The following is a 25,624-nucleotide window of genomic DNA, read 5'->3' on the forward strand; positions in this document are numbered from 1 at the left end:
ATTGGCCATGAAGGGAGACGTCCCAGAGGAAGAGTTCACCGCCGTGTTCCTGGCAAACTCAGCCCAAGGCAGAAGGTCAACCCAATTGTCTTGGTGATCGGAGACATAGCAATGAAGGAATTGCTCCAAGGCCTGATTGGATCGTTCTGCGGCCCCATTGGACTGAGGGTGGTAGGCCGAGGAGAAGGAGAGATGAATCCCCAACTGGGAGCAAAAGGCGCGCCAGAACCTGGACACAAACTGACTCCCCCGATCCGACACAATCTCCTTGGGCAAACCGTGCAACCGGAAGACCTCCCTGGCAAAAATCGTGGCCAACTCTTGTGCAGAGGGTAACTTCTTGAGAGGAACACAGTGGCACATTTTGGAAAACCGATCCACAATCATGAGAATGACCGTATGGCCTCGGGATGCAGGGAGGTCCACAATGAAATCCATCCCCAGGTGTGACCATGGGCGCTCCCCGGTGGCTATGGGTTGCAGAAGGCCCAACGGAAGGTGCCGAGGGGACTTACTCTGGGCACAAACGGAGCATGCCGCTACATATGCGGCGATGTCGGAACGTAGGGAAGGCCACCAGAACAGACGTGAAACAGCCCAGGACAGCTGATTCTTTCCAGGATGCCCCACAGTCTTGGAGTTATGGTAGGTTCGCAACAACCGAGTGCGCAACTCCTCAGGCACAAAACATCTGCCGTTGGGTCTCCCAGAGGGAGCACCAGATTGAGCCGCCAAAATCTGCTCACCCAGGGGAGAGGTCAGGCTGGTGCGAATGGCGGCCAGGATCTGATTCGGAGGTATGACCGAAGTCGGAATCGACTCCTCCCTGGACAGCTCGGAGTACTGCCGTGATAGGGCATCCGCCCTGATGTTCTTGGAACCGGGTAGGTAGGAGACCACGTAATTAAAACGTGACAAGAACAGAGCCCATCTGGCCTGACGTGGTGTCAATCTCTTGGCCTCAGAAAGGTAGGTCAGATTCTTATGGTCCGATAGGATGAGAACCGGAACCACCGAACCCTCGAGCAAGTGCCTCCATTCTTTAAGGGCCTGCACGATGGCCAATAACTCCCTGTCACCAATCTGATAGTTGCACTCCGCGGAAGACAGTTTCCGGGAGTAAAACCCACAAGGAAGCAGACGACCCTCTGGTGTTCTACGCTGAGACAGAAGGGCGCCTACTCCAGTCTCAGACGCGTCCACCTCGAGGACAAAGGGCAACCCAGGGTTGGGATGCGACAGAATCGGAGCCGACACAAAAGCGGACTTTAGGGCCTCAAAAGCTCGGATGGCCTCGAGCGGCCAGACCTGGGAATTACTGCCCTTCCTGGTCAGATCCGTGAGAGGCTTGGCCAGCATGGAAAAGTCCCTGATGAACTTCCGATAATAATTGGCGAAGCCCAAAAAGCGCTGCAGGGAACGAAGACCACTGGGCTGGGGCCACTGTAAGACAGCCGAAACCTTCTCAGGATCCATGGAGAACCCCTCAGCGGAAATGATGTAACCTAAGAAGGTTACCTGGGATCGGTGAAATTCGCATTTCTCAAGCTTACCGAACAGCTTGTTCTCTCGTAACCGTTGCAACACTCGTCTGACATCCAGAATGTGGGCCTCCATGGATTCAGAATATACCAAGATGTCATCCAAATAAACCACCACACACTGCTGCAACAGGTCACGGAAAACATCGTTGATGAATTCCTGAAAGACTGCGGGCGCATTGCACAACCCAAAGGGCATAACCAAGGATTCATAATGACCGGTCCTGGTGTTAAACGCGGTCTTCCACTCATCGCCCGCCTTGATCCTTACCAGGTTATATGCCGCCCTCAGGTCGAGTTTGGTAAAGACCGTGGCCCCTTTAAGGCGATCGAACAGCTCGGAAATCAAGGGTATCGGGTAAGCGTTCTTGATCGTGATGCGATTGAGACCCCTGTAATCGATGCAAGGCCTCAACTCACCGCCCTTCTTTTTCTCAAAGAAAAATCCAGCCCCTGCCGGGGACGAGGATTTGCGAATGTGTCCGCGTGAAAGCGCCTCCCTCACGTACTCCTCCATGGCCTCATTCTCCGCTACCGACAGTGGATAGACTTTGCCACGAGGAGGAACGGCACCAGGTTGTAACTCTATGGCACAATCGTATGGGCGGTGCGGAGGTAGGGCAACCGCGCGCACCTTATCGAATACATCCCGGTACTCCTCGTATTCAGGAGGCAACAGAGAGTCCGAGGAAGTACACAGCAACTTGACAGACCCATGGATGCAACTAGCCCCACACTGCGGTGACCACGAGAGGATCTCGGCCGATCTCCAATCGAAAGTCGGATTATGCTTCTGGAGCCAGGGGTACCCCAAGACCACCGAGTAGTGTGGAGACGAAATAACCTGGAGGCAGACCGACTCTCTGTGAACGGCACCAATGGCTATCCCCACTGGAAGGGTCTCATGAGTCACGTGTGACGACAGAAGGGGTCTGCCGTCTATGGCCTCAAGAGCCAGTGGGGAACCTCGAGCCTGCAGAGGAATGGAATTGGCGGCAGCGAACACACTATCAATGAACAAACCACCAGCACCAGAGTCCACCAACGCCTGGGTCGTCACCGAGCCCCCGACCCAGGAGAGGACAACAGTAATCAGTGGTTTGTCAACACGGGAAACCGGGGACGAGGAGACTCCACCCAAGATCTGCCCCCGACAGGATCTCAGGTACGAGCGTTTCCCGGACGGTTCGGACATGCCAACCGAAAATGCCCACCGAGACCACAGTACATGCATCGACCCTCGCGTCTCCGGAGTACCATCTCCCCCTCGGACAGGCGAGCAAACCCCAGCTGCATGGGTTCACCCCCAGACAAGTCATCCCCAGGAGGCGTGGGAGGAGAGGGAGGCACGGGTGGGACAGCAAACGTAGGCGCCAATCTGTTAGAAGACCTCCGCAGGCTCTCCTTAAAGGAAGGTCTCTCCCTGAGTCTGGTGTCAATCAAAATCAGGAAAGAAATAAGAGACTCGAGCTCCACTGGTAGGTCCTTAGCTGCAACCTCATCCTTCAAGGCATCCGAGAGACCATGAGAGAAAGCAGCGACCAGAGCCTCATTATTCCAGCCCATCTCTGCTGCCAGGGTACGAAACTCAATGGCGTATTCAGCTACGGATCGTGAACCCTGTCTGATGGACATAAGGAGCTTCGCAGCAGAGGCAGCACGAGCCGGCACATCGAATACCTTCCGAAGAGAAGCAACAAAACCGGAAAACTCGGCAACCACCGGATTGTTGTTCTCCCATAAAGGGCTGGCCCAGGCCAAGGCCTTGTCCGAGAGCAGCGAGATCAAGAAGCCCACCTTTGATCTCTCAGTAGGAAAGGCATGTGGCAGCAACTCGAAATAAATGCCCACCTGGTTAAGGAAACCTCGGCACTGAGTTGGCTCTCCCCCAAAGCGCAGTGGAAGAGGGGCAGAACCGGTCATACCCCGAAACACCGCAGGCGCAACAACAGGTGTCGGGGTAGACTCTGGCGCAACAACCGGAGCGGCAGTAGGAGCGACAACCGACCCATCGGCAACGGGAGCGAAATGAGCCGTGCGTTCAAGCAGGGTTTGCAACGCCACAGCGAACCGACCCAACAGGTGATCCTGCTGATCAAGTCTGGCAACCAGCATGGGTAGCGAGGATGGCCCTGTACCGTCAGAACTCATGGCTTGGTCCTAATGTCACGGAACCATGAACCAGACGTACAACAAGAGATAAGTGAAAATAAGAAGGCTTTATTGAAAATAAAGCTGTAAGGCAAAAGTCCAAACGAATGGTGAAACCGAAGCAGAGTCTTGAGAGGCCAGAGATCAGGAACCAGAAGGGTAGTCAGACGAAGCCAGGATCAGGAACCAGCAGGGTAGTCAGACGAAGCCAGGATCAGGAACCAGCAGGGTAGTCAGACGAAGCCAGGATCAGGAACCAGAAGCAGCAGCAGTCTTAGAAGCATGTGAACACAGGAGGACCAAGCAAGGAACTGAAGCCACAGACCTCCTATATATATGAGCTAGGCATCCAGCTCCTCCCAGTGGGAAGGAGGAGCCGCAGGGTGGAAGGCTACAAGAAACCCAGAAACCAAGATGGCCGCCAGCACATGTCAAACGAAGGAGAACAGCAAGAAGGTAAGACCATGACAGTGGGTGATTTTGTGTGGCTGTCCACAAGAAATATTAAGTTGAAGGTACCTTCTTGGAAGTTGGGTCCAAGGTTTATTGGTCCATATAAGATCACTGCCATTATTAATCCTGTAGCTTTTCATCTTGAACTTTCTCAGGCTCTGAAAATTCATAATGCAGGCTCTGAAAATTCATAATGCAGGCTTGGACAGAAGTGCACAGTGCTCAGAGACTGTGCTCGCACACAGACCTTTGTCCCTATAGAGGCCTAAAGTATAGGGAGACCAGTGTTATAAATAAAGCATTATAGGGGCTCTGTTACAGATTTAGCATTAAAGGGCTATTATCAGGAGATTTCTACCTATGAAACTGGCTGACCTGTTACATGTGCGCTTGGCAGCTGAAGGCATCTGTGCCCACGTTACTGAGAAAAAAGATGTTTTAATATATACAAATGAGCCTCTAGGAGCAACGGGGGCATGCCAGTACTCCTAAAAGCTCTGCAGTTTGACTGACAGGGTAGGGTGGGATGACGTTTACACTGCCTGGCCTTGTGAATCAAAGTGCAGAGGGAGTGGCAGTTGCAGAGAAAGCAGAACCTCCAGGTGTAACGACAACGCCCCTGTTGCTCCTAGAGGCTCATTTGCATATATATATAAAAAAAAAAATCGCAGCAACCCAGGTACATGTCAACAACACAAATGCCTTCAGCTGCCAAGTGCACATGCCACAGGTCATCCAGTTTCATAGATACAAGTCAGCTGACAAATGCCTTTTAAAGGGTTATTATTACCATCTGAGACATTTATAGCAAATCAAGATGATATGCCATAGATGTTAAATAGATGGGTGTCCCATCTCTGGAAATAGCTTCTATCTCAAGAATGGAGCCCTAAAATGAACACATCGGTGGCTGCCATGTGTAGTTTGCTTTCCATTCATTTTGGGCCCTGTCCTTCAGATAGAAACCAGTCTCAGACGTGGGCCAGAAATGCTCCAGATGGGGATGCTCCTTTAAGGTTCAGCAGCTTCAAATTAGATTTACCCTATACAAATAAATTTGAAGGCAAAAAACATGTAAAAAAAAATATTAGTATAATTTACAATTAAAGTAATGAACAAACTAGTACAGAGGTTGGAGTACTTTATTCCACATTTATTAAATCTCTCATGTTGTTTGCTAAATTTGTCTTATCTTTAAACCTAACACTTTTGCCTAGAAAAGCTACTCCAGTTTTTCTACTCCATCTTCCTCCTGGAGTGAGATTTTTAAAAAGTCTCAATGATAAATCTGGAGTGAAACTCATTAACATATCTAACCACACTCACTTTTAGCACTGTGGCCAGCTGCTATAAAACTGACTTATGGTTTATCTTTGTGGAATGACAGGTACTTATTGCTGTGCGAGAGGTTCGCTTGTATCTTGTCATAGCTTTCAGGTTGATATTTGTAACAAGTGAAAAATGACACTGTCATGTCATATAACCCCTTAGAAGTGCCAGCCTGCATTTCCCGTACATCACACATTTTTCAAGAATAAGCAAGGACTGCATGTTCTGTGTATTCTATATTTAAAGCACAATTGCTCACGTACAAGTTACCATATGTAATGTACAGATAACCTAATCAGTGAATCCTTGTGCACACAAGACCATTTCCTCAGTCTTAATAGAGTTAGAATGTAAATATAGAACCATTCTGACCTCAAAACTAGGGCACAGAATTACTTTACTGAATGAGTCAGGAATCATTAATAATCATCTTCATAAGCAGTGCTATAATTTAGTACATGAACCATGTCATTAGAATTGACCACTTGAATATTCTTCTTGGTGCCTAAAAAGTACATACCTCTTGGAGGTAAACTGAAATAATAAGATATTATATAAATAATACGTTTCATGTATGTTGTTATTTAGAGGCGAGCAGGGGAGCAAGGGAAATTCCAAATTCTCAGAGATGGTATTGAGTTCCAATTTTCAAGCTTAAAGTGAATCCATCACTAGTTTTATGGTGTCCTAACTAAGGACAACATAAACTAGTGATGGTCTCATTAGCAGAATGCTGGGTCACTTTCTTTAATTGGCCCAGATGTTTTGCTAAAATCTTATGCTAAACCGCTCGAGCGCATCCTGAATAAGTCCCCATATTCATGAGTAGTGATGTCGCGAACATAAAATTTTCAGTTCGCGAACAGCGAACGAGAACTTCCGCAAATGTTCGCGAACTGGCGAACCGGGCGAACCGCCATAGACTTCAATTGACAGGCGAATTTTAAAACCCACAGGGACTCTTTCTGGCCACAATAGTGATGAGAAAGTTGTTTCAAGGGGTCTAACACCTGGACTGTGGCATGCCGGAGGGGGATCTATGGCAAAACTCCCATGGAAAATTACGTAGTGGACGCAGAGTCGGGTTTTAATCCATAAAGGGCATAAATCAACTAACATTCCTAAATTGTTTGGAATAACGTGCTTTAAAACATCCAGTGTGTGTATACGATCAGGTATGATGTTGTATCGATCAGGTAGTGTAAGGGTTACGCCCGCATCACAGACATTGACAGACCAAACTCCCCTTTTAATGCACCGCAAACAGTTCATTTGCACAACCGCAAACTCCCCATTTGCACAAGGTTGGATACCAAGCTAGCCACGTCCCGGTGATGTCATTGAAGGTTTCTTCCTCCACCCAGCCACGTACAACACCAAGGGTCCCCGAAAGGTCAATTGAATTGATTTTTCGAACGGGGAGATGGTTAAAAAAACGCTGGCTCCCTCCCCTTTGTTTTTATCCACGGTGACTGCGTCTGCGCCGTGCAATTTACTGTCACACCCGATATGAGTGGTATTTTCTGTAGTACTATTCTCATCAGTTTAATCCCTCTAACGTCCCCAATCTGGGTGCCATTTATTGAATAGATTTTTCGAACGGGGAGATGGTATCAGTGGTTGGCACTGGCAGTGGGCACACTACAGTCAGTAGAAGCGGGCCTGACACACACTGGCAGCAGGCAAGCAACTGAAATTACACTAAAGTGTAAAAATTAAATGCCTTATTTATCGGCAAGCTACTGTGCCACCCGGTATGAGTGGTGGGCACTGGCAGTGGGCACACTACAGTCAGTGGAAGTCAGCCTGACACACACTGGCAGGCAACTAACCTTAGATTAAAGTGTAAAAATTAAGTGCCTATTTTTTAAGCAAAGTCCTGTGCCACTCGGTATGACAGGGGTGGGCACTGGCAGTGGGCACACTACAGTCAGTTGAAGTCGGCCTGACACACACTAGCAGCAGGCAAGCAGCTGAAATTACATTAAAGTGTAAAAATTAAATGCCTTTTTTAAGCAAAGTCCTGTGCCAGCCGGTATGAGTGGTGGGCACTGGCAGTGGGCACACTACAGTCAGTGGAAGTCAGCCTGACACACACTGGCAGGCAACTAACCTTAGATTAAAGTGTAAAAATTAAGTGCCTATTTTTTAAGCAAAGTCCTGTGCCACTCGGTATGACAGGGGTGGGCACTGGCAGTGGGCACACTACAGTCAGTGGAAGTCAGCCTGACACACACTGGCAGGCAACTAACCTTAGATTAAAGTGTAAAAATTAAGTGCCTATTTTTTAAGCAAAGTCCTGTGCCACTCGGTATGACAGGGGTGGGCACTGGCAGTGGGCACACTACAGTCAGTTGAAGTCGGCCTGACACACACTAGCAGCAGGCAAGCAGCTGAAATTACATTAAAGTGTAAAAATTAAATGCCTTTTTTAAGCAAAGTCCTGTGCCAGCCGGTATGAGTGGTGGGCACTGGCAGTGGGCACACTACAGTCAGTGGAAGTCAGCCTGACACACACTGGCAGGCAACTAACCTTAGATTAAAGTGTAAAAATTAAGTGCCTATTTTTTAAGCAAAGTCCTGTGCCACTCGGGATGACAGGGGTGGGCACTGGCAGTGGGCACACTACAGTCAGTTGAAGTCGGCCTGACACACACTGGCAGGCAACTAACCTTAGATTAAAGTGTAAAAATGAAGTGCCTTTTTTTTAAGCAAAGTCCTGTGCCACACGGGATGACAGGGGTGGGCACTGGCAGTGGGCACACTACAGTCAGTTGAAGTCGGCCTGACACACACTAGCAGCAGGCAAGCAGCTGAAATTACACTAAAGTGTAAAAATTAAATGCCTTTTTTATGCAAAGTCCTGTGCCAGCCGGTATGAGTGGTGGGCACTGGCAGTGGGCACACTACAGTCAGTGGAAGTCAGCCTGACACACACTGGCAGGCAACTAACCTTAGATTAAAGTGTAAAAATTAAGTGCCTATTTTTTAAGCAAAGTCCTGTGCCACTCGGTATGACAGGGGTGGGCACTGGCAGTGGGCACACTACAGTCAGTTGAAGTCGGCCTGACACACACTAGCAGCAGGCAAGCAGCTGAAATTACATTAAAGTGTAAAAATTAAATGCCTTTTTTAAGCAAAGTCCTGTGCCAGCCGGTATGAGTGGTGGGCACTGGCAGTGGGCACACTACAGTCAGTGGAAGTCAGCCTGACACACACTGGCAGGCAACTAACCTTAGATTAAAGTGTAAAAATTAAGTGCCTATTTTTTAAGCAAAGTCCTGTGCCACTCGGGATGACAGGGGTGGGCACTGGCAGTGGGCACACTACAGTCAGTTGAAGTCGGCCTGACACACACTGGCAGGCAACTAACCTTAGATTAAAGTGTAAAAATGAAGTGCCTTTTTTTTAAGCAAAGTCCTGTGCCAGCCGGTATGAGTGGTGGGCACTGGCAGTGGGCACACTACAGTCAGTGGAAGTCAGCCTGACACACACTGGCAGGCAACTAACCTTAGATTAAAGTGTAAAAATTAAGTGCCTATTTTTTAAGCAAAGTCCTGTGCCACTCGGGATGACAGGGGTGGGCACTGGCAGTGGGCACACTACAGTCAGTTGAAGTCGGCCTGACACACACTGGCAGGCAACTAACCTTAGATTAAAGTGTAAAAATGAAGTGCCTTTTTTTTAAGCAAAGTCCTGTGCCACACGGGATGACAGGGGTGGGCACTGGCAGTGGGCACACTACAGTCAGTTGAAGTCGGCCTGACACACACTAGCAGCAGGCAAGCAGCTGAAATTACACTAAAGTGTAAAAATTAAATGCCTTTTTTATGCAAAGTCCTGTGCCAGCCGGTATGAGTGGTGGGCACTGGCAGTGGGCACACTACAGTCAGTGGAAGTCAGCCTGACACACACTGGCAGGCAACTAACCTTAGATTAAAGTGTAAAAATTAAGTGCCTTTTTTTAAGCAAAGTCCTGTGCCACACGGAATGACAGGGGTGAGCACTGGCAGTGGGCACACTACAGTCTGTGGGCCTGCAGCTCCTCACACACAGGCAGGCCAGGCAACTGCAATATGTATATAAAGGAAAAAAAAAAAGCAGACTAATGTTGCAGCCCTAAAAAGGGCTTTTTGGGGTGCTGTCAGGACGCTGTCCTTACAGCAGAGATCAGATGAGTCTTTCAGGACTGGAGTGGACACTGAATTCACTAGCCTAGCTATCGATTTCCCAATTAAATCAGCAGCAGTTACAGTCTCCCTCCTCTCACTAAGACTGCAGCTTCAGAATGAATCTAAAATGGATGCTGTGCAGGAGGTGGGAGGGTCTGGGAGGGAGGGTATGCTGCTGATTGGCTGGAATGTGTCTGCTGACTGTGAGGTACAGGGTCAAAGTTTGCTCAATGATGATGTATAGGGGGCGGACCGAACATCGCATGTGTTCGCCCGGCAGAGGCGAACGCGAACAAGCTATGTTCGCCGGGAACTGTTCGCCGTCGGATAGTTCGGGCCATCTCTATTCATGAGCTCATGGCTCTCCCCGCCCACCTGCTGCTGATTCATATGAAAAAAACTGTCAGTCAGAGGCAGGTGGGCAGGGAGAGCCGTGACCTCATGGGCATGCGCTGGAGCTGCATAAAGCAATGGCAGATGCACGGATTTCAGCAGTCAGTCACTTATCTGCTAACATTAGATGGTTGTGGAAAACTTACATTTTTACTCTTGCAGCTGAAGAAGAGTTACGCACTGCCAGAGAAGAGTCTGGCTCATTCATGAGTTCAAGCTCCCCTCACTTACAGGCTGCTGATTGACAGTTTTTTCCTAGGGACAGGTTGTGACTGATGGACGTGGGGGGCCTGAGCTCATGAATAGGCCAGAGGCTCTTCTCTGGTACATGCTGAAAGAATGAAACAGTGATATCTACACAACCTGTGAGACCGGGTGGCTTATTAATTTATCTGCCAATCAGTCACTTTAGAAGAACAATTTATCTTGAATTTTGCTGAAATACAGGTAGTTTTTATCTACCACAACTTTCCACTTTAGGCAACAACGTCAACGATGGTCTTCCTCTTGTTTGCATTATAATTGTATTGTGAAATTGTATTGGACTGTATTCCTAATATTGTCACTAGAGTACGAACTTGTAACTAAGTTTCTCTCTATTTCTGTTAGTAGACAACTGACCTTTCTGGAGAATATATTATTTATGTGTTGGGCGATCTTTCAAAGAAGGACCTTTCTCTCCTTTCCTTGGTAAGTATTCGTAGATTGTAAGTCCTCACGGGCAGGGCCCTCTCTCCTTCTCTACCAATTTGTAACTCGTCTTTTTCATGCTTATTGCAATTGTCTGTATTATGTATGTGCGCCCCATTTCATATGTACAGCGCTATGGAATGAATGGTGCTTCAATAATTAAGAATAATAATTATAATAATATGGAGTCCCTCTGTTTCCCTTTCTCCCTCCTCCTCTAACTACTAACTTTTTTTTAACTTTACTCACCCCTCTATCAACGTCATTCCCTAACGGTATATGTATCAGACACTGACATCCTTCCACAATATCAACAATTAATAACTAAAGTCTAATCAATTTATGCTAAATAACCCTAAATTAAAAAATAAAATAATTGTATTATATTTATTTATCTCATTTACTTACCTCAAATTATTAGATAATTTATTAATCATCTACACTAACCTATTATAAATATTAATACTACATTTTTGTCCCCTCCTTACAAACTACCTAAAACTAGCAGATAAGCAAGCAACTTTTGAAATCAGATTGTCTGTCACTACTTTGTACTACCCTCAGTAAAGGCAGCATAATCAGAAGTTATTTTTATAGAATGGTGTGGAAAAGGGTTGTCTGGTCTTCGAAAACTCCCTACAAGGCAGAAAGGGACAAATAACCTAATAACTTATTAGAGTGAAGATCAGCTGCATACAAAGAACAGCTCTTGATTTGGAGGAGCCATCTCCTCTATTGATTACACGCACAGTTTATTGACTTCAGTGTGGTCGTGCTGCAGAACTGAGCACTTGTTCCATGACCCACTACAGTTATTCCTTCTGGATCCCGATCTCAGGATACCCTGTGATTAGCTTATTCCCAGGGATCCTCCTAAGGGTACTTTCACACTTGCGTTGAATGGAGAGTAATCCATTCAGTTTCCATCAGGATGTCTTGAGTTCAGTCGTTTTGACTGATCAGGCAAAAGAGAAAACCGTAGTACGGTTTTATCTCCGGCAAAAAAAAACTGAAGACTTGCCTGAATGCCGGATCCGGCATTTTTTCCCATAAGAATATATTAGTGCCGGATCCAGCATTCAGAATACCGGAATGCCGGAGCCGTCCTTCCGGTCTGCGCATGCGCAGACTGAAAAAAAGGTGAAAAAAATAAATGCCGGATCCGTTTTGCCGGATGACACCGGAAATACGGATCCGGCATTTCAATGCATTTTTTCGACAGATCAGGCATTTTTAAGACTGATAAGGATCCTGATCAGTCTTACTAATGCCATCAGTTGGCATACGTTTCGCCTGATCCGGCAGGCAGTTCCGGCGACGGAACTGCTTGCCGGATCTCTCTGCCGCAAGTGTGAAAGTACCCTAAAACAACTTTAGGCCTCCTGCACACGACCGTATGGCTTTTTCAGTGTTTTGCGGTCCGTTTTACACGTTTCCGTTGTGTTTCCGTTTCTGTTCCGTTTTTCCGTTCCGTTTTTCCGTATGGCATATACAGTAATTACATAGATAAAATTGGGCTGGGCATAACATTTTCAATAGATGGTTCCGCAAAAAACGGAACGGAAACGGAAGACATACGGATGCATTTCCGTATGTGTTCCGTTTTTTTGCGGACCCATTGACTTGAATGGAGCCACGGAATGTGATTTGCGGGCAATAATAGGACTATCTTTAAACGGAACGGAAAAATGGAAATACGGAAACGGAATGCATACGGAGTACATTCTGTTTTTTTTGCGGAACCATTGAAATGAATGGCCCCGTATAACCGCCATAGACTTCAATAGGCAGGCAAATTTTAAAACCCACAGGGACTCTTTCTGGCCACAATAGTGATGGAAAAGTTGTTTCAAGGGGACTAACACCTGGACTTTGGCATGCCGGAGGGGGATCCATGGCAAAACTCCCATGGAAAATTACGTAGTTGACGCAGAGTCGGGTTTTAATCCATAAAGGGCATAAATCACCTAACATTCCTAAATTGTTTGGAATAACGTGCTTTAAAACATCCAGTGTGTGTATACGATCAGGTATGATGTTGTATCGATCAGGTAGTGTAAGGGTTACGCCCGCTTCACAGTGACAGACCAAACTCTGACAGACCAAACTCCCTGTTTAACGCACCGCAAACAACCGCAAACAGTCCATTTGCACAACCGCAAACTCCCCATTTGCACAAGGTTGGATACCAAGCTAGCCATGTCCCGTTCTTTGTCCTCACTGACGTCATTGAAGGTCTCTTCCTCCACCCAGCCACGTACAACACCAAGGGTCCCCAAAAGGTGACAACAAGCCCCCTGGGACGCCTGCTGTGGTTGGTCTTCCACCTCCTCAAAGCCACCTTCCTCCTCTGACTACTCTTCTTCAGACTCCTCTCTCTGCGTTGCCGCAGGTCCAGCAATCGAAGACTAACAAGGCTGCTTCTGGTGGTGATGGTGACCACAACTCTTCCTCTTCATGCTCATCTACGGCCTAATCCAGCACTCTTCGCAGGGCACGCTCCAGAAAAAACGCATATGGGATGAGGTCGATGATGTTGCCTTGGGTTTGACTGACCAGGTTTGTCACCTCCGCAAAAGGGCGCATGAGCCTACAGCCATTGTGCATGAGCGTTCAGTAACGCGGCAAAAAAATACCCAGCTCCGCAGAGGCTGTCCTCTTTTTTTTTAATTAAAAAAATCAGTTCTTACCAGTTTAATCTCTGTTTTGTCCACTATCAGGGGCCGGTGTATGGAATAGATTTTAGGAACCGGGAGATGGAAAAAGATGGTTTGTCGGTCCTCTTCCTTCCAATTTGGGGCACTGCGCGCGCGCCGTGCAATGTACTGTGCCACCCTATATGAGTGGTGTGTTAAGTAGTACTATTCCTACCAGTTCAATCCCTGTTACGTCCCCTATCAGGGGCGTGTATCGAATAGATTTTAGGAGCCGGAAGATGGAAAAAGATGATTGGTCGGTCCTCTTACTTCCACTTTGGGGCACTGCGCGTGCGCCGTGCAATGTACTGTGCCACCCTATATGAGTGGTGTGTTAAGTAGTACTATTCTTATCAGTTTCATCCCTGTTACGTCCCCTATCAGGGGACGTGTATCGAATAGATTTTAGACAACCGCAAAGAGTTGTCAATAGTTGACACACTCATGTCATAAATTTTATTCCTCTATGCGTCAATCTTGGTGTAGTGATGACTGTGCTCGTGCGCACGTTTGGGAGATTGTAGGCGATGGCGGTTTTTTCAAAGCCTATGGTCATGCTGAGGTAGTTCAGTGACAGTTAAGTGACCCAGAAAACAATGATTCTGCAGTGTGGGCCCATTGTTGGCCTAGTAGGCTTTAATGATCACCTTAGATGATCACAAAGAAAATTTATGTTTTTTCTATGAAAAATTATCCAGCCGATCGCTTTTGGTCTGTTCACATTGAAGCAACGACCTTATCATCTGGGGTGTGCCAACATTGCCAACACACTCATAGAGGTGATCGCTTCATTGTGATACGCAAGCCCCTTCACCACAACAAGCTAACGATCACGAAGGGGAATTGACACATGTATGTGCCTTTTTTTTGTTTTGTTTTTGCAGCCACAGTGCAGCACCAGAGGCCAGAAAAATTAGGCATGTACACATGCCTGAAAAATTAGGTATAGTTGCAGCCCCTGCTGTAGCAGCGGCCAGGAAAAATGTATGTTTTCCAGGCAGAAAGTGTACTAAAACATTGCAGCTTGAACCCTAGTTGGTGGCGGAGAAGTCACGCAAGTCATCCGGCATGCAGAGATTAAAAACAGCAGCGTGGGGACCATTTTTAGCCCAAGGCATCTCATCAGGCCTTTTTTAGTCAAATGCATCCCCCACTGTCAGTCCCTTCGGTATCCACGCCTCATTCATCTTAATAAAGGTGAGGTAATCTAGACTTTTTTGACCCTGGTGTCTTCTCTTGTCAGTGACAATACCTCCTGCTGCGCTGAAGGTCCTTTCTGACAGGACACTTTAAGCGGGGCAGGCCAGAAGTTCTATCGCAAATTGGGATAGCTCAGGCCACAGGTCAAGCCTGCACACCCAGTAGTCAAGGGGTTCATCGCTCCTCAGAGTGTGGATATCTGCAGTTAAGGCGAGGTAGTCTGCTACCTGTCGGTCGAGTCGCTCTCTGAGGGTGGACCCCGAAGGGCTGTGGCGATGCGTAGGACTTAAAAAGCTCCACATGTCCTCCATCAACAACACGTCTGTAATGCGTCCTGTCCTTGCCAGCGTGATCGTGGTAGGAGGAGGATTACTTTCACCTCTTCCCCTGTTAGATTTCCGTTGTGCTGTGACATCACCCTTATACGCTGTGTAAAGCATACTTTTTAACTTGTTTTGGAACTGCTGCATCCTTTCTGACTTCTGGTAATTCGGTAACATTTCAGCCACTTTCTGCTTATACCAGGGGTCGTTGCCACCCAGTACAGGTCGTTCTCCTTCAGCCTTTTGATCCCTCAACAGGCATGACAGCATGAAAGACCCCATTTGCACAAAGTTGGATGCCGAGCTACTCATGTCCTCGTCCACACTGATCTCATTGAAGGTCTGTTCTTCCCCCCAGCCACATACAACACCACGGGTCCCAGATAGGTGACAACGAGCACCCTGGGATGCCTGCTGTGGTTGGTCTTCCTCCTCCTCAAAGCTACATTCCTCCTCTGACTCCTCTTCCTCAGACTCCTCTTCCAGCGTTGCCGCAGGTCCAGCAAGCGATGATGATAAAGCTGTTTCTGGTGGTGATGGTGACCACAACTCTTCCTCTTCACGCTCATCTACAGCCTGATCCAGCACTCTTCGCAGGGCACGCTTCAGGAAGAAAACAAATGGGATGAGGTCACTGATGGTGCCTTCGGTGCGACTGACTAGGTTTGTCACCTCCTCAAAAGGACGTATGAGCCTACAGGCATTGCGCATGAGCGTCCAGTAACGTGGCAAAAAAATACCCAGCCCTGCAGAGGCTGTCCTAGCGCCCCGGTCATATAAATACTCGTTGACGGCTTTTTCTTGTTGGAGTAGGCGGTCGAACATTAGGAGTGTTGAATTCCAACGTGTCGGGCTGTCGCAAATCAAGCGCCTCACTGGCATGTTGTTTCGCCGCTGAATAACGGAAAAGTGCCCCATGGCCGTGTAGGAACGCCTGAAATGGCCAGACACCTTTCTTTGCCTGCTTGAGGACGTCCTGTAAGCCTGGGTAAGTACACAAAGCGTTGTACGCATGGCACATGTGTCAACTTGCCCAAATTCAATGCCGCCAACAGATTGCTTCCGTTGTCACACACCACTTTGCCGATCTCCAGTTGGTGCAGGGTCAGCCACTGATCCACCTGTGCGTTCAGGGCGGACAGGAGCGCTGGTCCGGTGTGACTCTCTGCTTTCAGGCAAGTCAACCCCAAGACGGCGTGACACTGTCGTATCCGGGATGTGGAATAGCCCCTGGGGAGCTGGGGGGGTGCAGTTGATGTAGAGCAAGACGCAGCTGCAGAAGAGGACTCAGCCGAGGAGGTTAGCGAAGAGGAAGGAGTAGGAGGAGTAGAGGAGGTGGCAGCAGGCCTGCTTGCAAGTCGTGGCGGTGTCACCAACTCCGCTGCAGAGCCACGCATTCCATGCTTGGCAGCCGTCAGCAGGTTTACCCAATGCGCAGTGTACGTGATATACCTGCCCTGACTGTGCTTTGCATACCAGGTATCAGTGGTCAGATGGACCCTTGCCCCAACACTGTGTGCCAGACATGCCATGACTTCCTTTTCCACAATAGAGTACAGGTTGGGATTTGCCTTTTGTGAATAGCTACAAATAGCTCCCAATAGCTACAAATTTTTTGAAGGCCTCAGACTCCACCAGCTTGTATGGTAAAAGCTGGCGGGCTAAGAGTTCCGACAAGCCAGCTGTCAGACGCCGGGCAAGGGGGTGACTCTGTGACATTGGCTTCTTACGCTCAAACATTTCCTTGACAGACACCTGACTGTGGGCAGATGAGCAGGAACTGCTGAAGGTGAGAGGCGGAGTGGCGGGTGGTTGAGAGGGGGCAAGGAGGACAGCAGTGGTTGACGTGGCTGAAGATGTTGGACCAGGAGGAGGAAGGTGGCTTTGAGTTTGTGTGCTGCTTGTACTCATGTGATCCCATAGGCGTTTGTGATGTGAGATCATGTGCCTTTGCAAAGCAGTTGTACCTAGGTGGGTGTTGGACTTCCCACGTTTCAGTTTCTTTTGGCACAGGTTGCAAATGGCATCGCTGTTATGGGAGGCAGACACACACAAAAAATGCCACACTGCTGAGCTTTGTAAATGACGGCATTCTGGTGGTGGCAACAGCATGCGTTGATTGGCGTGCTGTCTGGCTGACCACGTGTGCCGATACATGCTGTCTGACTGTGCCACTAGCTCCTTGAGACGACCTCACCCTGCTTCCAACTCGTCTCCTCCTCCTCTCTGTCTCCCCATCTAAACTTTCCCCCTGTTCTTCTTCTCTTCTAGCGGGCACCCACGTGACATCCACAGACACATCGTCATCATCAACCGCTTCACTTGTATCTGACAACTCAGCAAAGGAAGCAGCAGCGGGTACAACATCATCATCATCATCACACCGTACGTCCATGTGTGTAATGCTGCCTGACTGAGACATATCCCTGTTATCTACATCCTCTGGCAATAATGATTGCGCATCACTCATTTCTTCCAACTGATGTGTAAATAACTCCTCTGACAGATCAAGCGAAGCGGCTGTGGTGCTAGTGTTGGGGGTGGCGGCGGGCGAGTGGTAACTTGAGAGGTGCCCGAAGCTGAGCTGGAGGAGGATGGTGCGTCAAGGTTCCGAGCGGAAGCTGTAGAAGATTGGGTGTCCTGTGTAAGCCAGTCAACTATGCACTCAGAATTTTTTGAGTTCAGGGTACGTGGCCTCTGAACACTGGGCATTATTCTAGGGCCAAAGGAAATCACAGCACCACGACCACAACGGCCCCTGCGGGGTGGTCTGCCTCTGCCTGTCATTTTTTTTTAGATTAGTGGTACTATGCGTGCAAGGTACTGTGCCACACTATATGAGTGGTGGGCAGTGGGCACTGTACAGACTGTGGGCCTGACACACACTGGCAGGCAACTGCAATTATATTACAGAGGAAAAATTAAATGACTTTTTTATCTGCAAGGTGCTGTGCCACCCTATATGAGTGGTGGGCAGTGGGCACAGTACAGTCTGTGGGCCTGACACTCACTGGCAGGCAACTGCAATTATATTTCAGAGAAAAAATTAAATGACTTTTTTATCTGCAAGGTGCTGTGCCACCCTATATGAGTGGTGGGCAGTGGGCACAGTACAGTCTGTGGGCCTGACACTCACTGGCAGGCAACTGCAATTATGTTACAGAGGAAAAATTAAATGAATTTTTTATCTGCAAGGTGCTGTGCCACCCTATATGAGTGGTGGGCAGTGGGCACAGTGCAGTCTGTGGGCCTGACACTCACTGGCAGGCAACTGCAATTATGTTAGAGGAAAAATTAAATGAATTTTTTATCTGCAAGGTACTGTGCCACCCGATATGAGTGGTGGGCACTGGCAGTGGGCACAGTACAGTCAGTGGGCCTGACACACACTGGCAGGCAACTGCAATTATATTACAGAGAAAAAATTAAATGACTTTTTTATCTGCAAGGTTCTGTGCCACCCGATACGAGTGGTGTGCACACAGTACAGTCTGCGGGCCTGTGGCCTCTCACACACGGGCAGGCAACTGCAATATATATATAGAAAAAAATAAAAGCAGACTGATGTACCAGCTCTAAAAAGGGCTTTTTGGGGTCCTGTCAGGACACTGTCCTTACAGCAGATGAGTCTTTGAGGACTGGAGTGGACACAGAACACTGGCCTAGCTAACAATTTCCTTATTAATTCAGCAGCAGCAGCAGCACTCTCCCTGCTCTCACTAACACTGCAGCTTCAGAATGAATCTAAGATGGATGCTGTCCTTGCTTTTTGATAGGAGGTGGGAGGGTCTGAGAGGGAGGGTATGCTGATTGGCTGGAATGTGTCTGCTGACTGTGAGGTACAGGGTCAAAGTTTGCTCAATGATGACGTATAGGGGGCGGATCGAACATCGCATATGTTCGCCCGCCGCGGCGAACGCGAACAAGCGATGTTCGCCGGGAACTGTTCGCCGGCGAATAGTTCGGGACATCTCTAGCCATGAACTATTTCAATGAAGATGCTATTTCCTATTCTAGCAGTAAGTTACATTTTTTTGAGTGTTAATAGGACCCATTTTTTTTTCTTAGTCTGGAAAATCTGAGTCTACAGACCTTAATGGCCAAATCATTCTTAAACTTGGTATATCTACTGGATATGTCCCTTTACGTTTGTCGAAATTTATATGAAGCACATTTAGTGTGACTAGGTGTACCGGCATTTGATACTGTGTCACATAAAAGGCTAATATATAAAATGAGAATGATTGGACTGGGAGGAAACGTGTGTATGTGGGTAAGTAAGTGGCTCAGTGATAGAAAACAGAGGGTGGTTATTAAAGATGCATAGTGATAAACGAATTTCGTCGAACCGCAAGTTCGCGGCAGGCCCCATTCACTTTAATAAACACTTACTAGAAGTACACAAATAGTCCCACAACATGGACAGTGATATACCAGAGGGGGATCATTGGCAAAAGTTCCCACAAAAAATATGTATTTTAATCAGGGGCCATTTTTATGCGTCTTAAAGGGAAACTCTCAAAAATGTGCCCTGCTGGACCCTAGAAAAATCGTATTTCCTATCGGTTTGATGTATACAAATGTGCAGCACTCCACGTTTTTGTATCATGCAGAGTCTATTAAAAAAATGCATACGTTAACGTATTTTTTTTCTACCATGGTGAATGGACACCACTGTACGGCATCAGTCTGAGGCATCTGTTAATAGATACATTTTTGGTATGCATTGAATGGATGTCAAAAATAGGATGTGAACCCAGCCCTAGTGTCAGACTCAGAATAAGCACCAGTACACAGCGAAGCAGCGTGGCGGAGAGGGGAGGCCGCCATGTACTGACAGAGCGCTACCTGGTCCTGGTGGTCAGGGATGAGGACTGTGTTTCCCAAGGATCATTTTCTACTGGGAAATACAGGGTACAGTATAATACACTAGAATCTATATAATATAAAGATATTAGCCCTACCCCCAAATAATAATACAATTAAGTGGTCATTTATTATATAGAAATACGTTTATGTTAGGCGTATTTCTGACACAGATTGTGGCGCAAAGGTCCTTAGCACCGCAATCTGCATATTTTTCCTGCTCCTGCCAGGTCTAAAAAAGGATGGCGTGGGCAGGGAAAGGGATAGAGCTATTTCCATCCAGATATTGGATACCACCGCCACATTGACCGGATAACACCTCTGCACAGTGACCGGATAACACCGCCATACCGTGACGGGATAAAAGAGTATAAGAGGGCACAGTACAGGGAATGACTAGGGGCACTGCACAGAGTGTGGTAAGAGGGCACAATGCAGGGTATAAGGGGGCACAGTACAGGATGAGGGGCACAGTACAGGGTGGGAGTACAGTCACATGACCCTGTGACATTAGAAGGTCCTTATCGTGAATGCCGTTCATACGCAACCATAATGAGAGGCAGAGGAGTGAGACAAGGGTGTGATTATGTGGCTAGAGATAAAAAATTTAACAGTCGGCCCAGGGGCGGACTGAGCGGTCGGGCACTTCGGACGTGGTCCGAGGGCCCGGTAGGGAAGGGGGCCCGCGGCCGCCGGCCGCCAAAAGAGAAATGCCTTCTTTTTTTTTTTTTTCACCTGTGAGTGTGACCTGTGATGACCTGTCACTGTCACCTACTTAAACCCGCCACCCTCCGGCGCTCATCGTAGACGTCACGTCACTTAGTCAGGACAACAGTCAGGGCTACCTTCCGCCCGCCCCCCCAGCCTGCGTGTGCGTCTGAGGCAGAGTCTGTCTGAGATTCATTCATTGACGCTCAGCACGCCGCTCAGGCTGCCTCTGCACAGGGGGCGTGACTCGGATGGATGTTCTCAGCAGGACACCGGCCGACACTGCGCATGCGCTGAGAGCCTCACCAGCGGTTAGGGTAGGGAAAAAGCACTGGCCCGTACGTAATTTTTCCCTTCCCTAACCGCTGGTGAGGCTCCCGGTGCATGCGCAGTGTCGGCCGGTGTTCAGCTGAGAACATCCATCCGATCACTGCGCCTGCGCATTGGCCCATAGTTTTTCCCTACCCTAACAGCCGGCGAGGCTCCTGGCGCATGCGCACTCTGCTGTGAAACTTCCCTAACCTGACGTTGTGCGCCTGCGCGGCGCTGCACACCTCCTCACATCATGTCCGGTGCGACCGGAAGTGACGAGGGTAGGGAAATCTCACGAAGTAGGGAAGTATAACATTACACCGGCCTTTGGGGTGTGCGGGCTGGTAACTACTTGGTTGGATAGTCAGCCAGCCTATGCCATGATGCCAGCAACAAGCAGTGTTTGTTAGTTTTTTTTGGGGGGGGAGGGCGCCACAAGGTTAGCTCGCACAGGGCGCCTGGACACCTAAGGCCGGCCCTGGCGGGTGCGGGCCGCGGCTACTGGCTGTGTGAGAATTATCAGATTAGATCAGAATCAGACCTGATCCATTCAGTAGTCAGTCATATAAATTCAGCAGAGTTAGACCATCTGACAGGTGACAGACGCACACTGTCACTGGCACTCTGCCAGAGACGGCAGCCAGCAGCATCAGCAGCAGCTCAGGAGACAACAGCACTCGGCAGACTTGGTCAGGACTTGTTACTTAGGGTAGGTCCCAATAGAATTTTTAAATGTTATTTTATAATAATTAATATGATCATTTTAATGATTTAAAATTAATTCTAAATGATGAGATGAGCGCCCAGGGGCCATCTGAGCGCAAAGCGCTAGGCTAGCTAGCCTATCGCACACACTGACTAGCGCCAGAGCATAGGCGCTCAGGATTAGCACTGCACAGCATCAATGATGTGTTTACATTTTTTTATGGGGGGGGTGATGCCGTGCTATTGCTAATCCTGAGCGCCTCTGCTCTGGCGCTAGTTTGTGTGACCATGACACTGACATGATGGAGCCTGGAGGGAGGGCCGGGGGGACAATCTAAATATCTGTACTCTAAGGCTACTTTCACACCTGCGTTCGGGTGTCCGCTCGTGAGCTCCGTTTGAAGGGTCTCACAAGCGGCCCCGAACGCAGCCGTCCGGCCCTAATGCATTCTGAGTGGACGCGGATCCGCTCAGAATGCATCAGTCTGGCAGCGTTCAGCCTCCGCTCCGCTCAGCGAGCGGACACCTGAACGCTGCTTGCAGTGTTCGGGTGTCCGCCTGGCCGTGCGGAGGCGAGCGGATCCGTCCAGACTTACAATGTAAGTCAATGGGGATGGATCCGTTTGAAGATGACACCATATGGCTCAATCTTCAAACGGATCCGTCCCCATTGACTTTCAATGTAAAGTCTGGACGGATCCGTTCAGGCTACTTTCAGACTTAGAAATTTTTCTAAGTTATAATGCAGACGGATCCATTCTGAACGGATGCAAACGTTCAGAATGGATCATCAGACGGACCCGCTCCGAACGCTAGTGTGAAAGTAGCCTGAGTATGTCACTGTATGTGACATGGGAATGGGGCCAGGCCGCCAGGAAGGGTCGGCCGGGGGGGGGGGGGGGGTGAATGGTGTGCCATGGCTGATTGATGTGTATGGACCTGGTGACTAGTGAAGACCCACTAGACCAAGTTCCATTCTGGCACAAGCTACTGCAGGCAGGCAGCGTAAATTGCTTAAAAGAAAAACAAAGTTAATGTTGGTTATGGGCCAACTTAGGTCATTGGAGGGGCTTTTTGCTGGGGACAGAGGTCAGTAGGGAGACCATGACTGGTCTGTGGGCTATACAGCCCCATACAGCAAGTCATGATGTCTTATTGCCTTGTGATGTGTTCTTCTTAGGCCACGGCCACCTAAGAACACACAAGGCATCATGACTTGCTGTAGATGGGGCTATATAGCCCACAGACCGGTCATGGTCTCCCTGCTGACCTCTGTGAGTGAAGACCCTAGACCAAGTTCCATTTTTTTTGTTCTATTTTAATAGTATGGGCATTTTCAGTCGGGGTGATACCCATGATGTTTATATTTTATTGTTATTTAGGTATTTATATTTTTAATTATAGCCAGCCCCAGCCCCAGAGCCAGTCAGCTCCAGAGCCAGCCAGGCCTCAGGCCCAGTCAGAGCCAGCCAGGCCCAGAGCCAGCCAGGCCTCAGGCCCAGTCAGAGCCAGCCAGGCCCAGAGCCAGCCAGCCACAGGTCTCCAGCCAGCAAGCCCACAGCCTGCCAACCAGCGAGCCCACAGCCAGCAAGCCCAGAGCCTACCAATCAGGAAGCCACAGCCTGCCATCCACCAACCGTAATTAATGTAGAAGCCAACTTGTCCTAGGTAGCAGTGAGCTATGTTGTGTTGTTATATTGTGAATAGGAACCATAGTGTTGGATAGACCCCCCTCCAGGACCCATTAGACGCCATTGTAGTCTCTAATGTGACCTGGGGAGGACTCTTTCTAAAACACTCTCTGAGATGTCCTCTGCCAGAAAGGCCGCCCTTGATGGCCCATTAGAAAGAGTCCCCTCCGTTGTAGTCTCTAATGGGGGCTGGAGGGGATTCTTTCTAATGGACACTGAGATGGCCTCTGTTAGAAATACCCCCATCCAAGTCTATTAGACTGACTCCATTGTAATGGGGCCTGGAGGGGATTCTTTCTAACACACTCTCTAAAGGACACTGAGATAGCCTCTGCCAGAAAGGCCGCCCTCGATGGCCCACGATCGTTGCCTCTGCCTCGTACCCCCCTCCCTGTTAAATAAAGACCCTTTATTTATTTAACTGATCCCTGCACCAATATCCCTCAGCACTGGGTTGATGCTTCGCACCCTCCGACGTCCCACAACGAGCAGGTGCTAATGCTTGCCAAATGACATGCACGCATTAGATCTCCCAATAGGAAACCAGTGTAGTGCGTGGCTGGAGGCGGGATAGGGGCATGACTGGAGGTGGGGCATGGGCGTGGCTGAAGGTGGACCATGGGTGGGGCCTGGAAGGGGGCCCTTGATTTATTTTGCCCGGGGGCCCTGAGGGTTCTCAGTCCGCCCCTGAGTCGGCCAGTACAGGCCCCTAAAATTAGCCAATAGGCATTCACCTGACTGTAAAGAACTTTGGATTCTGTGGCTGGAGGTACATTAGGCGGTCACAGGATAAAAATTTAACTGTCGGCCAGTACAGGCCCCAAAAATTAGGCAATAGGCATTCACCTGACAGCAAAGAACTTTGGATTCTGTGGCTGGAGGTACATTAGGCGGTCACAGGATAAAAATGTAACTGTCGGCCAGTACAGGCCCCAAAAATTAGCCAATAGGCATTCACCTGACAGCAAAGAACTTTTGAGTCTGTGTCTGGAGATACATTAGGTGGTCACACTACAGGCCCCAAAAATTAGGCATTCAACGGACATAAAAGACAGGGACCATGATTTGTTCTGGGTGGTGGTGAATATTTGTGGGCTGTCATGAGGAAATTTAATCAAACGTTGTCGACTCGTCACATGTGTTGAATTCCTCCAAGATCCATGTCTCATTAATTTTTTGAAATGTGAAGTAGTCCACACTGTCGTGAGCTAGGCGAGTGCGCTTATCGGTCACGATCCCCCCTGCTGCGCTGAACATCATTTTGGACAAGACACTTGACGAGGGGCAAACCAACTGTTCCATGGCAAATTGTGTCAGCTCTGGCCACAGGTCAATCCTGCACACCCAGTAGTTCAGGGGTTCATCACTTCTCAGAGCGTCCACATCGGCCTTTAACCCGATGTAGTCGGACACCTGTCGGTCTAGGCGTTCCCTGAGGCTGGATCCGGAGGACGGCTGTCGATGGGTTGGCTGCAAGAATGATCTCATATCCGAAGTCACCAACACATCTTTAATCCGCCTTTTTCTTGCATGCGCTGTTGGATTGGTACCCGCAAATGTTTCTCTGTGAGTGGAAATTCATTTGCCAGTGCCCGCAAAAGCAGAATGCAGCATTTCTCAAAGCAAGACCTGGAAGTGCTGCATTCTTACAGCCCTCTGTGATGGTGGTAACATTTCTGCCATTTTGTGTTTGTACCGGGGGTCTAAGTACATTGTCACCCAGTACTGGCCCTTGCCCTTTATGGTTTTTATAACACTGGAGCATGAACGCCCCCATTTGCACTAAACTGGAAGCGGTGGAGTGGCCTGGCTCCTGCTCATTATCCAGGATAATGTCGTCCTGGTTCTCCTCCCCCCGTCTATGGACAACACCAGGGATCCCAGAAAAGTTTAAAGCATGCTCTTCTTGCTCCTCCTATGCCCCGGCACCATCCTCCTCTGACTCCTCTTCAGACTCCTGTTGTTGACTTGTCTCAGATGGAGTAGCCCCCCCTGGGAATTCATCCAGCATTGCAACTTCCTCATCTTCCTTCTCCTACTTCTCGACGGCTTGATCAATGACACGAAGCAATGCATGCTCCAGAAAGAAGGCGTAAGGTACGATGTCACTGATGGCGCCCTGGCTGCGACTGACCAGTTTGGTGATCTCATCAAAGGGCCACAGAAGTCTGCTTGTGTCCCGCATGAGCAGCCACTGGTGCGGTGAAAAAAAAACAAGCTCCCCAGAACCGGTCCTGCCGCAGAGTTCGTACAGGTAGTCGTTAACTGCACGTTTCTGCTGGAGGAGTCTATCAAGCATATACAAGGTGGAGTTTTTGATCTCTTCGGGCAGTCACAAATCAGGCGTCTGACGGGCAGGTGGTGTCGCCGCTGAATGTCAGCAAGGTGAGCCAT

Source organism: Bufo bufo, chromosome 2, assembly GCF_905171765.1.
Source record: "Bufo bufo chromosome 2, aBufBuf1.1, whole genome shotgun sequence".
In the NCBI taxonomy this organism is placed as follows: domain Eukaryota; kingdom Metazoa; phylum Chordata; class Amphibia; order Anura; family Bufonidae; genus Bufo; species Bufo bufo.